Below are 18,888 nucleotides of genomic sequence, written 5' to 3' on the forward strand. Positions count from 1 at the left end.
TGGAGAACTTTGAGAGCATGCAAGCGGCGGCCCAAGCTCAAGGTCCCGGCCCTCTCTTCTTGCTTTTCCTTGCCAATTGAGACCCCACCCTTGGTCGCAGCTGCTGCCCGAACTGTGTCCGTGTTGAACCAATCATATATAAGACATTCGATAATTTTGACAAGAAAGTGAAATTACTGAGGGCTTATGTCTGCGATCGTCCAACACTTGGAGAGTGGACAAGAGGTTTGGACTCAAGGGGGTAGCTGTTTCTGGATGGAAGGCTGGAAGATAATGAGGCATATCTGGAGCATCATGTGGAAAGGCTTTTGAATTGATGCCTAACCTTGTAGGAAGGGTATCTGACACTTGCAACAATGGAAATTTTGTTGCCCTTAAAAGGTCAAATGATGATAAATTGTGGTAATTATGTGCATTGTAAAATATAAATTAATAGCCTATTTAAGTGCCTGGTTTACATGGTGGTACCAATCATATATATGTGCATTGTCTTCACATGAGTAGCTCATTTAGTATGTAAAATTTGTTCTCTATTTGAGAGAGAGAGAGAGAGAGAGAGAGAGAGAGAGAGAGAGAGAGAGAGAGAGAGAGAGAGAGAGAGAGTTGCAGCAGCTCTGAACATGAGACCCTCGTATTGTAGCTTTGAACATTGCCTAGAAAGGATATAGAGGTTTCATCAAGGCTTGCCGCATGTTGCAGGTTGCTAGCCTCAAGGGATCCTTTGCAGCAACAGTGTGAGGTTCTAGAGAGCATGGTTGCTACAAATTCTCTGGTCTTTTGCACATTCACAAGAGGCACTAGAGTTGATCAGAGCCTCAAGCCCAGACAAAGGGAGTTAGAGTGCAGTAGCTAAAAGTTAATAGGAGCAAGAGGGTGATCCTTCAACCGGCAGAGGCGAGAGGAAATAGAGCTGAGGCAGCGGATGTGGATGTGAACAGAGGAACTGAGGCACTATGAAGGAGAGGCAGAAAAATTGGTGATGCTTAACAAAGGACACATTGATAGTTCACTATGTCATGGCAATCTGGAATGATACACGTCTTCATAAAACATCGGTAATAAGTTCTTCCTTGTGCAATTGCAATACTTTTATAATAAGAAAGTCCCTCCAACATTGGAGGAGAAGCATAAGTCTCCCTTCAACACTGAAGAGGATAAAAGTGGCGGGGGAAGGGCACGTTCCCTACGGTATTATTATAAATGTGGAGAATGGTGCCAACTCCACACCATACGTATATATCATACGTATGGTTTTTGTCTTTTTTTTAATGGGCACAAGCATTGCAATGCACAAAATGCATCTCTCTCCATCTATAAACATTATATTGTGAAAATTTTAACCTCCATACATTTTTTAATGTAAAATCTCATTTGTGATGCGAGGTCGTAAAGCTTTTGACGAAAGCTTCAAGAAGAGATGCTTTGGATCCATCAACACAAGCTATGCCATTTGGTAAATTCTATATCACTATCATACTTTTAATTCTAATTATATGCACAGCGAGTAGGAGGTACCAGCCGGGGAAAAAATAAAAAAATCGCCCATTAGTGGAAGGGGAAAAGGGAAGGGTGAGAGATTGAGGGTTAGTAGAAGGAATTGGTTTTGGAAAGTATTTCTTTCTCACACACATCGCCTACCAGCCATGCCATATATCTCTCTCTCCTAGGTTGCGCACGTGCCAATTACCACCAGTAGAAGCAATTGACAGGCAGGGGTGGACCAGTCCTCGTAGAGGTAGAGGCGACTCAGGTGAGAAGGAGAGGAAGGCTATACAAAGGAGGTGATGAAGTTTGAGAAAAAGCAGGTAGGAAATATTCCCAACTATTTCATTTTCTTTTAAGAGTTACCGGTTGTTTAACAATCAAGGCAAACTAGTTTTTAAATTTTGAGCCTTGGTGTGCAAGGCCTTGCTCCCATGGAACCGCCATCGAGCCCCTTGACAGCTCACCCCCCAACTCTCCGACTCCTCCTCCGTGAACCCCGACTCTTGACAAGGGCTTGAGTGATAGCTATGAGACATTGAGAGTTGTGAGAGAGAGAGACTTTCTCAAAGAAAAGAAAGCACAAGAGTTTGATTTTGAGAGCGAGCAAGTGAGAGTGAGCAGGTTTTTTGACACTGACTCACATGCCTTGACATTGGCGATTCACCACCACCTCGGTGTTCCACCGTTTTGAAACTCGGTTTTGCCATCGTGTTTGTGCCACGGCACCGACTCTTGGCGATTCTCCTACGGCTATTTGGCTAGCCACTTTTTCCCAGCAGTAGTGGACGACATTGACATCGGTGATAAGAGACGTTTCAACATCGATTCTTGCATTTTAGCATCAGCTCGATGTTACTTTCATTACGGGTGGATTTTTGACATCCAATCCGATACCGGTTTCATGTGGACGTCATTTTCTCGCGATCAACAATTGTGCTTGCCACATGCATAGGTGAGGTGCCTCTACTATAGAGGAGTGATACCCACCATCGGCATCGAGCGAACCGATCACGCTCTACGACACGGTTTTTGGCTACGATATCTTTAGCATTTATTCAACTGGCAGATTTTTGCCCGACGGCGGAATCGGCACATAGCGACACCGACACGTAGGCTACAGGTTACAGGGGGCTTTTCAGCCCGTTTACACATAGAGTCTCCAGGTTTCCAGACACAACGCTTTCACAGGCGATTTAGTAGTCCTTTCGATGGCAGTTTCTCTACGGATAGATGCATTTTTGTGTGAGCACATCTAGTGTTACTCAGCTCTTTGGTGATCAGATATCCCCGTAGGTATCACTGTTACTGCATACAACAGTCCTTGGTGTCTGTTTGAGCGCGGTCACCCATGTATATTGAGTTGCGGACACTACCCATTTTACTACTTGTGAGCCTTTTCTTGCTATTTTGTCATTTTTTCTTGGCCTCTTCTAAGACTCGGACTGGAAGAGCCCTTTCTAAGACTGTGGCTAGTCCTTTTGTGTTTACATTAGCCTTTGGAGGGTGGAAAGTGTGAGGTTTTCTTTGAGCTGGGGTATTCTCAAATGTTGAGATACCTTTGGTGATACATGTAGCTGGAGTTCCCCTTTCGGTACCCTCGCCATAGGACATGTATTTGGATGGTTTTTTGTGCTTTTGACGCTGAATTTGCAGTCACACAGTAGTGGTTTGAGCAGTATATGCCCAATGATTGTTCTTTTGAGCAGTTTATGCATTTTTTAGTTGAGTTTTGACTCCTCATACAAAAGAGACTCTATCGGATTTTTCCCGCGAGTCTGTTTTATGCGTTCTTAGCACTTCTAGCTGTTCTTACAGAGTGATTGTACTACATTTTGGTTGATTTTTTTGTTCCTATTCTAGGGGAAACTTTGCCAAAATTGTCACAGGCAATTTGCCATAGAGTTTTTGGCTACATTCTCTTAATCATGGCTGCGAATAGTGCTTCTGAAAGAGAAGAGTACTACATCAGAAAGTTTGATGGCTCAAACTTTGTCATTTGGCGGAAGCGTATGCAAGATGTTTTGATCAACAAAGGCTTGATCGCACCCTTGCGTGAAAGAAGAGAGAATGTTTACACTTATGATGAGTGGGATGACTTGAATGAGCGTGCTATGACGACCATTCGCTTGCACCTTGGTGAATCCATTTACTTTACCATAATGAATAAGATCAATGCCAAAGATTTGTGGGATGCTCTATGTCAGGCTTGGATGGCAACATCGCCTCGAACAAGGTTTTCTTGATGAAGAAATTGATGTGCATGAACATGAAAGAAGGTAGTGTTGTTAGTTCTCATTTGAAGGAGTTCCTTCAAAAGGCCTCAATTTTGATGATAAAATGAAGGCTATTTTCTTGCTATGTCCGCTACCATTGTCATGGGATACTTTCAACACAGCCACAAGAAATTTTGCACCCAATGGCAAGCTAAATTTTAGTAGTATTGTTGGTGCATCGCTCACTCAGGAGATTCGATGTCAATCTCTTGATGCGAGTGGGCATGGTGATGCATATGTGGCTAGTGGCAATCATGAACAGAAAAAGCAGTGTGGTCGTAGCGGTAGGCATTCACAGGATAGCAGGCAAAGTTGTAGCAAGAGTCGCGACAAAGACATGAAAAATGTAGAGTGTTACTACTGCCGTAAAAGGGGACACATGAAGAAAGATTTCCGCACAATGCATCGTGATAAGGGCAAAGAGAAAGCAAAGTCTAACAAACCTAAAAGCAGCGTGAATATTGAAGAGCTTAATGTGGTTGAGTCTCCAACCATTGAAATTTTTTTTGAAGTGTCAAATGATGTGTTGATTTTCACATTGGATTTGAGTCTTGATGCATTGTTATCTCATGATGAGTTTTATGCGCAGTGTTGGATTGTGGACTCGCGTGGTAGGTTTCATGTGACTCCTCACAAGGAGTGGTTTTCTACATACACTACCATGCATGACACAGTGAAGTTAGGCAATCCTTATGAGCTTGATACAACGTCAAGTTTTCTATGCGTAATGGCATTGAGTTTATGCTGCATAATGTTAGACATGTGCCCAAATTGATAAAGAGTTTGATGTCAATTGGACAGCTCGATGATTTGGGTTACACTACCATATTTTCTCATGGTTCTTGGATTATCAAGAAGGGAAATTTGGTCATGCTTAAAGGCCATAATTCTAGCTCATTGTACTCACTTTATGTCTCTTTGGTGAAAGAGCATTCTATTTGTTTAGCCAAGCTGCCATCTACAGAGTTGTGGAATAGCCAGCTAGGACATATGAGTCAAAAGGGAATGAAAGTCTTGCAACGTTTTGGTTATATTCATGTGTTAGATTAATCTAGCTTCTCTTAACGTGAGCATTGTATCGTTGGCAAATAGAGTAGGTTGACATCAGCGCCTTTGGACAAGAGTTAGCGAGTCCTCTAGATCTCATTCATAGTGACTTGTGCGGACCTATGCTAGTCATGTCTCTAGGGGGAGCGTTATACTTCCTAACATTCATAGACGATTCTACCAGAAATGTGTGGGTTTATCTCTTGAAGTAGAAGAGCGAAGTCTTTAGTGGCTTTTAGAAGTTCTTAGCATTGGTCGAGAACCAATCGCGTAGAAATCTTAAACCTTTGCACAATGCAAATGGGATTTACATTTCCTCCGAGTTCAAGGACTTTTGCAGTAAACGAGGCATTAGAAAATAGTTTACCACACCTTACACACCTGCCTAAAATGGCGTGGCTGAAAGGATGAATAGAACCATTCAAGAACGGGTCACTTCTATGTTGTCTATGGCCAGCTTACCTCAAGAATTTTGGGGAGAGGTTGTTATGACGGCTTCTTACTTGATGAATTGATCACCTAGTACACCACTAAAGTACAAGGTTTTGCAGGAGAGTTATGACGTATTACGTGTGTTTGGATGTGAGGCATTCTCACATGTGCCAAAAGCGCTTAGAAATTTGGACCCAAATTACACAAGTGCATCTTCACTGGATATGGTAGAGACGGAGAGATGGGATATCGTCTCTGGCACCCGGAATCAAAGAAGGTCATATGTAGCTCATAGGTGATATTCAAGGAGTCTAAGATGCATAAACCGCCAGTTTCACAGAATATTGGACGTGTTGGTGATGTACCTTCCACTAGTACACACACACATGCTGCTCCAAAGAGGGAAAAATCCAACACTCAGGCACTTTGGAGATTTACTCGTACATCTCATGCACCTGAGTGTTTTGATCCAGGATTCGACTATTTACTATTCGCTCATTGCGATGAACCCACTTGCTACAAAGAGGCTATTCAAATGGACTATAGCGTGAAGTTGGAAGAGGCTATGCAATCTGAGTATAGCTTGATTTTAGCCAATGAAACTTGGGAATTGACAGAGTTACCTACGAGTAAAGAGGCATTGTCATGCAAATGGGTGTACAAGGAGGTATATCACAGATGATCCCGAGCCTAAGTATAAGGCAAGATTGGTTGCAAAAGGGTTCAAGCAAAATAAAGGCATGGATTTTGATGAAATTTTTAATCCAGTGGTCAAGATGACTATATTGCATCTTGTGCTTGGTCTACATTGGTCCAAAGGGATGTGAAGACAGTGCTTCTTCATGGGATCTTGAAGAGGATGTTTACATGAATCAGCTAGAGGGTTTTGCGGTAAATCCTGAGAAGCCAACACGGGTAGAACTGGTGTGTAGACTCAAGAAATATTTGTATGGATTAAATCAAGGCTCAAGGCTATGGTACATCAAGTTTGATAAGTACAGTCAGTCCATGGCTACATACGGAGCCAAGAGGATCACTGCTTGTACACAAAGAGGTTGAACGATGGTTCCCTGATCATTCTCATGTATAATATGCTCATAGCTGGGCAATCAAAAGATAAGATTGCACTTCTCAAGGATGCCTTAATCAATTAGTTTTCTATGAAGGATTTGGGAGATGCTCACCATTTTCTTGGTATGCATATCAAGGAGATCTCAAACATGGTATACTTGAAATTTCATAGGAAAGTATATTCACAAGGTTTTGCAACGTCTTAATATGCAAGGGGGGAAAGCATTGAGTACCACAATGGCAGCATACAAAAAACTTAGCAAGCACGATTCTCCCAAATTGGATGATGACAAGGCAGAGATGACAAAGGTGTGGTATAGTTGGCAGTCTTATGTTTGCCATGGTTAGCACACGGCCAGACATTGCATATGTAGTGGGAGTGGTCAACAGGATTATAGAAAATCTAGGTAGCAAGAATTGGGAAGCCATGAAGCACATCTTGAGACACGTCAACTGCTCAACTGGTAAGTGCTTATGCTTTGGGAACTGTGATGCATTTGTAGTTGGATACATTGATTTGGATTATGTGAGTTGTGTGGACACTAGTCAATTCACTTCTGGCTACGTTTTCTTGTTCGCTGGAGCAACGGTTTTTGGAGTCATGTATCCAGAATTGCACTTCGTCTTCCACCACTAAGGCAGAGTATGTTGCAGCTTCTAGTTCCAGTAAGGAAGGTGTGTGGTTATCTTGTCTAGTGGGATATTTTGGTATACACTAGACTCCACTGCTACATTGTGATAGTCAGAGTGCAATTGCATTAGCAAATAACCCCGTGTTTCACTCCAAGTCAAAACACAAAGAGGTCAGGTATCAAGTGGTACAGGATATTTTGACTAGCAAACACATTGAGTTAGTCAAAGTTCACATGGATGAAAACCCAGTGGATGCTTTAACAAAGACCCTAGCCTCAGAGCGGTTTGCACATTTCATAGAGATGATTGGTGTAGGGTGAATCTACAGTCATGCTTCACAATTTTGTACATTTGTACATAGTAGCCTCTACATTCTTTAGCCACTTGGGCCATGTTGGCCTTCAAGTGGGAGATTGTTAGGTTTCAGGCCCGTGGCCGGGTTGTGGTCGGGTGCCCGCTCATTACCATTTATTCTTTCTTCATAAAGGAAATAAGTAGGAAGAGAGGATTGCTCTCTCATGCTCCACAAAATGGATTGTCTCCCGCATCCCCTTCTCCTTCCCTCTCTTGCACACTCTCCATCCATACACATCAGTCCAGCCTTTCCCTCTCATGCCGCTAAAGTTCTAGGCCAGCCTCCCTTTGTTTCTGATGGATCTCATTCTTCCAAGCAGCTTCATTCCTAGCTCTTATTATATTGCTATCGTGCTGATGACTACATCAAAAAATGAGCCAGGGCTGGTATCAAACACATTTCAAATGTATAGTTAACACAATTCTATGATTGGATCCATAAAAAGATCCACTCAATCAAAGTGCATCCTAGAAACTATTGTCACTACTCAACGGTCTAGTGCTCTAACTTGGGACTAATAAGCCAAGTTCCTTCATCATTCTCGCACACTTTGTATGTATTAGCATCAATGATAATAGTGTTTTTGGGCCCAAAATCTGGATTTTTCTTCCAAAGAGCTTTATTTTTTTTAAGAACACAGGTTTACCCTTAATCTTCCACGTTGAACCAATGCAATTGAACTGTGCAAAAAAACATGCTATGAAAAAATCAGAGGCACCAATCCAAAAATATGTGGCTATCTCTGCGACAAAATAGTGTCCGTTGAGCATCGACTTTGTAAACCATTTCCTCTGCATATGTAGGGGACTTTTCGCCATATTGACCCTCTACAACATTGACTAGTAGGCCATTCAAATCAAGTATGACAGCCCGCTTATCGTCTGCCAGAAGCTTCAGTACCCATTTTGGGTCTGATAGAGGATACCACTTAGCATATATAACCTCCCTAGAGGGATGAACATAATTCAAGTGCTCCATAATTAGAGAGTTGTAGATCATAGCGGTTTAAGCGCCTCTCAATCTCAAGTTCTTCTCTTTTACGCCACGTGGCCTTGGCAATTCTCCTTTTTTGTAGGTTTTTTGCAATCAAGGAAAATTTTTAAATCATGCTGGGTAATTAACGCCTCATTCTGTTCCCCTAGAACACAACATAGGTATCAAATGAGAAAGGATAAAGGACATGCAAAATATAATGGACTGTTGCACACACATATTTACTCCAAAAGACCTTTTTCATTATAAATTTTTAAGCAGTTACATGATGCCACAAGAGGTGCAATAAGATACATATGAGGGTATCACCATAATGATGCCAGGAATGGGCACACTCAGTAAGGGCGGTAGATCAGGTTCAACAAAGTTTCTTGCAAGCTCGTGAGCAGGAGGCTTTCTTTTCACCTTTGGTGCTTTGCGTTATTTCCTCCAAAATCCTCTTAGGGTAGCAAAACTGTCCATTGTAGCCCTCCTGATACTGCTTCAGTGCCAGCTTTCCTCTTTGACTTTGCGATTTTTACAAAACTCCCCAGAGGGCTGTTGTTGCCAATGTCTTGTGCATTGCCTGAGCTGTCAGTCCTCACTATTTCCTTTGAAGCACTACCCACTGTTTTCTTTGAGGTGCTCACTGTTTGAGCTATAGCAGGCGCTTAACATCTCGACGACAAACCATGACAAAGTCATCATCATGCTCCGATGGTTGATTGTCTACAACATCGTCGAGATTCTTTGCATGTTGCACTACAACATCCACACCCCTTCATTCATGTTGTCATGCTCATCTAGATCCTCAACAGAGGGCTTGTCTTGTTCAATCTTTTCTTTGCCAAGTTTCTTACCATATGCGCCAGTCCACATTATCGAAAGGCTTTGACAGACCTGGAAAAAAGCTACCTTTTATTAAAACCTCTCAGATCGCCCAAAATGCTAAAAATTGCTTAAATTGCAAGAAACAAATTTTTATTTCAAAGAAGATAAGACATTTTTATGCTAACAAGCCTAGAGAGTATTCTATTGAGAATTATTAGCAATGAAGATGCTTGACCCTAGTAAACATACTAGTGATTGTCAGTATTGTGTATGGTAGGTGTTTATATAGTGTATGCAATCCCAAAACCAGTATGCTAGTTAGCATGCCGATTTTGCTAGTTAGCAAATTAAGTATGCTTGTTGAGTATGCTAATTCGCATATATGGCATCCTCATAAGCATTCCAAGTGTGCTAGCTAACATAGTCAATATGATACTTAACATATCTAATATGCTAGTTAGCATACTTAGTATGCTTGTTAGCATGCCCGTATACCTTGTATGTTAGGTAGCATACCCAGTATGATGCTAGTTTGCATGCTAGATAGCATACCCAATCTGCTTGTTAGCATGTTCGGTATACCTCCAAGCATGGTTAGTTGGCACACCAAATATGCTGGTAACTCTGTTAAATATGCTAACTAGCATACCTTGTATTCTATGTAGCATGCCACTACTAGGCTCATAATCTTTCTTATAATTACATGTATGCTAGTTAGCATACCCAGTTCGCTAGTTAACATGTCATATATACCTCCAAGAATGCTTAGTTGTCACACCAGATATGTTCAATATGCTAACTAGAATACCCTGTATGATATGTAGCATACTTGTACTATTCTCAAGCCTGCTAATTATGATTCCATGTATGCTAGTTGTCATAAAATCTAATACCTAACCAACCCAAATGATTTTCTCATATTATACTAATCATTTAATGCACGAGAATAAACGGAAACAAGGGTTAGAATTTAGACATGTGCTTATAGATCTATCTCAACACGGAGCCAAGGTTAAAGGGGTCCAAATAAGAGATGGTATGTCAAAGAGCAAGGCTAGCTAATGGAGCTTAAAGACCTTAGGTTTAGCTTCATTAAACACCTCCAATGGTTAGTGTTAAAATTCCTTTGACCTTAGGCAAGTTAGGGATGTGCTTGAGGTGGGAACTTGGCCCAAGCTTGAGGTGCTTGTTGTGCGTGCTGACTAAGGTGCTTGAGGTGCACAGATTTCAAAATGACGTGATCACACTATAATTTCAGGTTAATAACAATAGAAATGCAAAATAACAAATATTATGTTAATTGACATTCATCTTTTTTGATCTGCAAGGAGACTTGGAGACCCGGCTAAAGGCCCGCCGGGCTAAGTAGTTAACCCGCCGGGTAAAGCCACTTCCCCGCCGGGCCCGCCGTGGCTATATAAAGACGACGCCGGTGCTTGTCTTTTTCACAAGAGAGGTACATTGAAAAGTCTTCTTCACCAAAATTTCTGGCAGCTTTCCACATTCTCAAAGCAGTGTAGCGGTAATTTTTTAATCCCTTCCTTATTTTATTGATGTTTTTTTGAGTTTTTTGCGTTAAAACTCAAAGGTATAAAATTTCTTTTATCAAATCATCATACGTGGATGCACTGGCATATGGTTGCAATTGCGGCTAGGTGTGTCATTGCAAAAGCTTACGATGATTATGTTTTATATTGCTCCCAGTCATTCATGCTTCGGCACATGGTTGCAATTGCGACTAGGTGTGTTGCTGCTAGATTGACGGTAGCATCTATTTGAAAGAAGTCACCGTGCGTGGATGCACTGGCACATGGTTGCAATTGCGGCTAGGTGTGTCATTGCAAAAGCGTAGGGTGACTATGTTTTATGTTGCTCCCAGTCATTCATGCTTCGGCGCATGGTTGCAAATGTGACTAGGTGTGTTGCTGCTAGAATGACAGGAGCATCTGTTAGAAATAACTCACCGTGCGTGGATGCACTGGCACATGGTTGCAATTGCGGCTAGGTGTGTCATTGCAAAAACGCAAGATGACTATGTTTTATGTTGCTTCTCGTCATTCATGCTTCGGCACATGGTTGCAATTGCGACTAGGTGTGTTGCTGCTAGAATGACAGGAGCATCTAATGCATGAATGTGTGCTCAAATAATTTCATAATGTTTCATATGCTTGAATCTTGAAAGAAGACATCGTGCGTGGATGCACTGGCACATGGTTGCAATTGCGACTAGGTGTGTCATTGCAAAAGCATAGGATGACTATGTTTTATGTTGCTCCTAGTCATTCATGCTTCGGCACATGGTTGCAATTGCGACTAGGTGTGTTGCTGCTAGATTGACGGTAGCTTCTGTTTGAAAGAAGTCACCGTGCGTGGATGCACTGGCACATGGTTGCAATTGCGGCTAGGTGTGTCATTGCAAAAGCGTAGGGTGACTATGTTTTATGTTGCTCCCAGTCATTCATGCTTCGGCACATGGTTGCAATTGCGACTAGGTGTGTTGCTGCTAGAATGACAGGAGCATCTGTTTGAAAGAACTCACCGTGCGTGGATGCACTGGCACATGGTTGCAATTGCGGCTAGGTGTGTCATTGCAAAAGCGTAGGGTGACTATGTTTTATGTTGCTCCCAGTCATTCATGCTTCGGCACATGGTTGCAATTGCGACTAGGTGTGTTGCTGCTAGAATGACAGGAGCATCTGTTTGAAAGAACTCACCGTGCGTGGATGCACTGGCACATGGTTGCAATTGCGGCTAGGTGTGTCATTGCAAAAGCGTAGGGTGACTATGTTTTATGTTGCTCCCAGTCATTCATGCTTCGGCACATGGTTGCAATTGCGACTAGGTGTGTTGCTGCTAGAATGACAGGAGCATCTGTTTGTAAGTTGTTGTACGGTGAGGCATATTGCACTTTTTCTATACTGCACTTTTTTTTTCACGTAGAAAAGATCCAAATGGAGTGGCACATAGTTATATTTCACAATGTGTTGTTTGCAATAATACCATTGCAGGCAAAATGGATCCTTCTGCTACTTCAGTGATAGAGTTCAAAAAGAAAATTAGACAATTGTTGATTACAATCGTCAGTGTACTAGATCCCGACAATATAGCGCAGATTGTTGCAGATGAGTCTAGATTGCAATCATTATACAGTGAGATTGCCCGCAAAATTTTGTTGTTATATCCAGACAAAACAACTGAATCAATAATCTCATTACTGAGCAGTTGGGTGGGCAATTTGCCCAAGGTGGCCTCTGATTTGAAAGAGGAATGCCCTCAAGAAGTAGACAAAGGTAAGCTAGAGCATTGGAACGCGAGATAGAGAGCTGAAAAGGAGAGGTCAAGGCGAGCATCCCACATAGACACACAGTTTGGCCTAAGCAAGAAAATGCGAATGGCTATCACGAGAGTTATGGGGAGCAGCCAAGTTGGAGAACCGTTTATTGAGGAGGCTGCCAGTGAGGGAACATTGGGTGCTATTGCTTCTGCCAGTCACCTGGAGCGCAGTATATACAATTATGAATGTAGTATGACTTTGGGCATTCCAAATAAGTCCATTAAGAAGATCAAGAAACTTGGGTCAGGGGCTTATGGCACAGGGTGGCGAGTTCAAATCAAAGGGATCAGTTTCCTTCCTGCAACGAATACTTGTTGTGCCAAGGAGTTCAAAGGACAGGCCAAGCATCAGTGGAAAAGCTTTGCATCAGAAAGTGGAGTAGATCTCAACCATAGAGGTATTGTGAGGAGTATTGCCCACTCTGTAACGTTGCCATGGTTTCTGATATTCCCCTACTTCAATGGGGGGACTTTAGGTGATCTTATGGAGACAGTGCCCCTTCCACATGGCTCTTTCACGATGCTTGTAGCGCATCAAGAGGGGAAAGGAAAGATCCCTGAAGACTTTAAATGGGAGTAGCCCTCTGAAGACAAGAAAAAACGTATCAAGAGCCTGTGCAATCATGCTCCCTCGCTGATCCATGCCTTGGTGAAGGCATTGCGATTTGCACATGACGAGGGAGTGATCCACAATGATCTCCATCCATGGAACATCATGTTGGACTTTACCAAGGATCTCACTCCCCATATTGGAATAATTGATTGGGGATTGGCTCTGCGTGTTGGCTTAGAGACACAAAAGACCAACAATACCGATGAAAACTGGCAAAAGCTTCATCCTTGGCGAGCTCCTGAGTTACTAGATGGCAAGAATTTATGCCCATGGACCAAGGCCACAGATGTGTACGCCATAGGATGGGTGATATGGCAATTTTGTAAGTTTTGTGGAGAGTTCTCTGACTACTACAGCACAGATTGGTTCAAACATAAGGTTTCAGTGGAGGTACAAGCCATATCTAGGATTGTTGTGGAAGGTTGGGTGAGGAATAAATCCACAGAAAGAAAGACCTTGGCACTTTTAGACGAAGAATTAGAAAGATTTGAAGCCCAGCCAGAACGATGCTTACGCCCTCCCTCTGAAATGAGTGTAGCCTTTTTTTTATGGATATATGATGTACTTTATTAAGCAGGGTTTTCTGAGACTTGTGACTTATAAAAGCACTTTTAAAAATTGGGTTTTATGCGCAATGGATGATGTATGAGTAATAAAAACACTTTGTTATATCTCAATAGACAACAAATTTTCTATGAGTTTTGTTTTTTCTCTTAAGTTTCAAGCAATAAGCCACGTGGAGTCACTGATTGTCATTCATTGATTTAAAAAATGGTGGTTACTCTTATATCAATTGATTGTCGTAAGATGGTGGTTATTCTAATATCAATTGAATGACGTAAAATGGTGGTTAAAATTATAGCAATTGATTGTCGTAAAATGGTGGTTACTCTTATAGCAATTGATTATCATTAAGTTTGTATGCCGTAACTGAAGTATAGTGTTTAATCAGGATATGGATAATGATAATCAAAGGGCTAAGCGCGCTTTTGAGCGTCTCAGATCCATGTGTCAAGGCGGTGGAGTGAACGACACCGCTCGAATTGCTGCTCGTTGCTCCCAGTGGGCCAACCCGGTGGGTACACAATGGAAAGAGGTGAACACTAGGATTGACCGAGAAATGGTGAAATCCATATGGCCAGGCGTTGCAGATGACAACATCAAGAAAGGCCGACTCAAGCTATCACAATGCATTAATGCAGACATACGAGACAATGGAGAGAACATATATCTCGATGTTATGGGTCATCCTATGCATCATATGGATTGTCCATTGTGGTTTGCCAAGATGTTATACATGCATTATGTCTTGGGTGAAGCAGTGGACTTTAGCTCAAGGACACCTCACATGACGGTTGAGGACATTCGCAGTACTGCAATCACCGTCACAGGGCAAGAGATGTCATTGGCACTAGAAGGTGCATCAATGGAAGTGCATCAAGTTAAGGAGGAGCTTCAAACTCAACTCGGGCAAGCATCACAAGCTACACAAGGCTCTCATGCAGAAGAAACCCTAAATAGAGACTTGCAAAGGGAGGTGAAGGTGCTATCTCGCCACGTAAAAGAGTTAGATGCGACTATAAAAAAACAAAATGCTGCCACATTGATTGAGCACCCAATATCTATTGAGGCCCCTCCAGCTTCTGGTGAGCACGGTGGTCCTTGCCCCATATGTAGATCATTCTTTCATGAGTGGTGTGGTCACTTCAGCTTGCCATGCGGACATATGTATCATATATCATGCTTGATGCAAAGCATGATGAATAACTTTCATTGTGCTATATGTGAGTTTGAGATATCCAAAAAGATATATGCAATTTTTAAAATGTCCGAAGACTATAATAAGCTTAAATGTCAGCGTGAACAGGAGAATGAAGATATTCTCACAAATATTTCACTATCACTTGGATAGTTTTTGTAACATTTGATAACATTGACTCGTTGTCTTGCGAGAATTTATTAGTGAATTGTGAATTGTCTTCTCTTTAGCTTCAATTGTGATATGTGATAATGCAACGATTTGTTAGGGCTTTGTATATTATGAAGATTTAATAGTGATTTGTGGCCTTGTAAAGGTTTTTAAGGGCTTCGTTTATTATTAAGAAAATGTCTAAACCTTAAACTAAATATAAAAAAAAGCTTATAAGATAAACAGTTTCTGAACTTAAGCAGAAGTCACTCAATGGATTCGATAATCTATTAATTAAACCATCGTCGCTTGCTGCAACAGGTCAAAGTTGGTTCAATTTCCAAATTCTCTTCAATCTCTTCTAAAGTACATGTAGTTTCTACTTCATGAGATTCCCCTTGCAACTCACTGTCTTCGTCCACCTCATCATTGGTTACATCATAAGTCCAGCGCGGCATCTCCTCTTTGTAGTTCTCAGCTTGCACTCTTGCCAATAGCCGATGGTTGCAGTACATATACACCAATTTTTCAGCTCTTGAATTTAGAAGGCGGTTTCTGATGGTGGAATGTACATATTTATATGTACTCCAGTTTCTCTCAGAACTTGAATTGGATGCACATTGGGCTAGGATTCTAACAGCTAGGCGTTTAAGGGTGGGTGCACTACCACCATTCATCATCCACCACTTCCACGCTGGTTGCTCCGTGGCAAGTTTCTGCACAAATTCTGTACCAAACTTACCCTCTTTGAGTTTAAACTTCGTAAGATCAGTAACAGATGATGCATGCTCATCAGGATCATCATAAAACCTACCTATCACATCATAAAAGTCTTCCAGCACCTCCTCATCAAGTTTGTCTATTTCCATTGCCCAATACTCTGGATCCCATAAGAAAGCTACGCTGTGTAGTGGACTATGTGCTCCAACCCATCGACCATGCACATACTTTCTCAAAATTTCTCTCCTCTTTTGAGTGAATGGTGTCTTCCAAGGCTTCACAATTGGCTCCTGGGGCTCCTCTGGATTTGCAAGGCTTTCTTGAACAGTCCACCAAGCCATCCACACCTTACCTATGTTAGGCAAGGCAGAATCCAATTGGCGTAATGCGAGCATAATGGGCATCATGACATTGTGCACATCCACCACATCATCCCAGAAGTGGCGATCAGCTAGTAGATCTCTGATCACCCCTATTTTGCTTTTTATCTTCTCCCTTTGACCAGCCTCCCATTCTGAAAAAGTGGCACAAACAAATGTCTCCATCACAACATTCTTATTTTTTATTAGTGATTCTACCGTATAGTAGTTGGTGCAAAATCTAGTTTCGCACGACAGTTTTAACATAGTAGACATCCTCTGACGGTACATGTCAAGAACCCTCTGACGCTTCAAAACAAACTTGACTATTAAGCGAGCATTGTCTACTATCCATTTGAACCACTCTGTGTCCTCCCTCTTGTACCAATCTTGCAATACCAAGTTCAAGCTGTGTGTACTGCAACCAGCACTATATAGGTGAGAGAAGCGACTTTCAAGTATTCGACCTGCAGCCCTGCAATTTTTGGCATTGTCCATGATTACTTGGACAACATTTTCTTTTCCAAGTTCCTCAACTGCATCGCCAATGATGTCAGCTATAAAACTGCTAGACTTTATTTGACCAGAGCTATCCACAGCTTTGATAAAACATTCACCACGAGGACATACAAGCATGATGTTGATCAATGGCCGCCTTTGAACGTTGGACCAACCATCACTAACTATGGTGTATCCAGATTGTTCTGTTGCATTTAATATTACCCTTTGAATATCCTGTTGTGTGCTTGTGTAACATTTATCCAACAGTTGGTTTCTCATACGGTGATATGTTGGAGGGGTAAATCCAGCACCATACTCCCCAATGCGTTTCCAAGCTGACTTCCATGCATCACGGGTGACAATGGCCAATGATCCCCTAGTGAAATAGACGGCTTTAGCTAGTGCAAGTTGTGCTTCTTCTAAGGCAAGTGTTTTGAAGCTCGTCTGTAAGCTAACCTGTCTACTTTTTGATGAACCTACCTGAAAGTTAGGAGATCCATGGTTTGGAGGAGTACTTCCATCGATATGAGAAGTTGGTTCCCTACTTTGAGTGCTTCCATTGGTGGGCGTTACACCCAATGATCCCTCATACTGGTTTGATCTTATCGATACGGGGGTGTGATGGTCGAAAGTAGAGAGTTTTGATCTTTTGCTCGTGGAAATTAGCTTACCAATTAAAGCTTTTAAGCGCATAGCTGCTTCTTCTGCACCTAAGCCCTTGCACTTTCCTCCTTGAATTCTGGTATTGCCACCTAGCAAATGATCCCTTATTCTTGGTGCTCCTCCAGATTTCTCTTCGCCACAAAAGTTACATTTCCAATCTTGATACTTATTTAAATTTGTGGCAAAATTCCACTCGGGTCCTGGACTTTTTCCACCTGCCTTTTGCTTGCCCTGCGAAGTGGTGCCCTGCGAAGCAGGACCTGACATCGAGGTAGGAGGTCTCCTCAAGGAAGCCAGGCTTGGGACACCAACACCACCGCTGACATTCCCGGTGGAAGACATACTTATTGGATGCCTGCAATACCAATAAATATAGCTCAGTATGCTATCTCTTCTTTCAAGTATTATTCAAACCAAACATTAGTGTTATAATCAATATCACACACAAGCGTAGTAGTGAAGCCTGAAGGGAATAACCTCAATCTACTCAAACATGAGCAAGCAAATACAACGGTGAATCAAATATGTGATCAGTCCATCCCAAAAGTAGAGATATCGACCCAAAGATTCACCTTCCTACCCCTTTCATGAATCAGTCCAGTCCAAAAAAGAACTAATGACCCATGATTGGAGCTCTAATCGAAATAGCAAGCAAATACAGCGGTGAATCAAACATGTGATCAGTCCATCCCAAAAGTAGAGATATCGACCCAAAGATTCACCTTCCTATCTCCTTTCATGAATCAGTCCAGTCCAAAAAAGAACTAATGACCCATGATTGGAGCTCTAATCGGAATAGCAAGCAAATACAACGGTGAATCAAACATGTGATTAGTCCATCCCAAAAGTAGAGATATCGACCCAAAGATTCACCTTTCTATCTCTTTTCAAGAATCAGTTCAGTCCAAAAAAGAACTAATGACCCATGATAGAAGTTCTAATCAATATAACAATCAATTTAGCAAATATAATAGTGAACCAAACATGAGATTAGTCCATCCCAAATGTAGAGATACCGACCCAAAGATTCACCTTTCTACCTCCTTTCAAGAATCAGTTCAGTTCAAAAAAGAACTAATGATCCATGATCAGAGTTTCATTAAGTTTTAATTTTTTTTAAAGACTATTCATTCTTTTACCTTTAGTTTTTCTTCTAAATTTTAAAGGATGACCAAATTTAGAGGAAGCGGTGATGTGATGTGATGTCTACTACAGGGTTATATAGAGCCGCCAAATATGGAGGGGCACTACAAGAGGCTCTTCATATTAGCGACGCTCACACAGCGACGCTCAAAAAAAAAAATCCCGGCGTCGCTATGAGCGTCGCTATAAGCGTCGCTATAAGCGTTGCAAATTTCTTTGTAAATTTGCGACGCTCATAGCGACGCTTATAGCGACGCTCATAGCGACGCCGACTGGGGTAAGAAAATAACCGAGCGCGCCCAAAAACTCAGATCTCAGATCTGAGTTTTTCGACGCCCTCAAGCAAGGAGCAGGTAACGCTCTCCCTCACTCTCTCTCTCTCTCTCTCTCTCTCTCTTTCTTCTCCACACACACACACACACACACGAGGAGAGGAAGGAGAGCCAGGTATGCTCCTTCCCTCTCCTCATTCTCATGTTCCCTTCCCCTCTTTCTCTCTCCCTCTCTCTCTCTCTCTCACACACACATACACACACACACATAGTGTT

The sequence above is a fragment of the Adiantum capillus-veneris genome, chromosome 3 (assembly GCF_014529385.1).
Source record: "Adiantum capillus-veneris isolate H3 chromosome 3, ASM1452938v2, whole genome shotgun sequence".
Lineage (NCBI taxonomy): Eukaryota > Viridiplantae > Streptophyta > Polypodiopsida > Polypodiales > Pteridaceae > Adiantum > Adiantum capillus-veneris.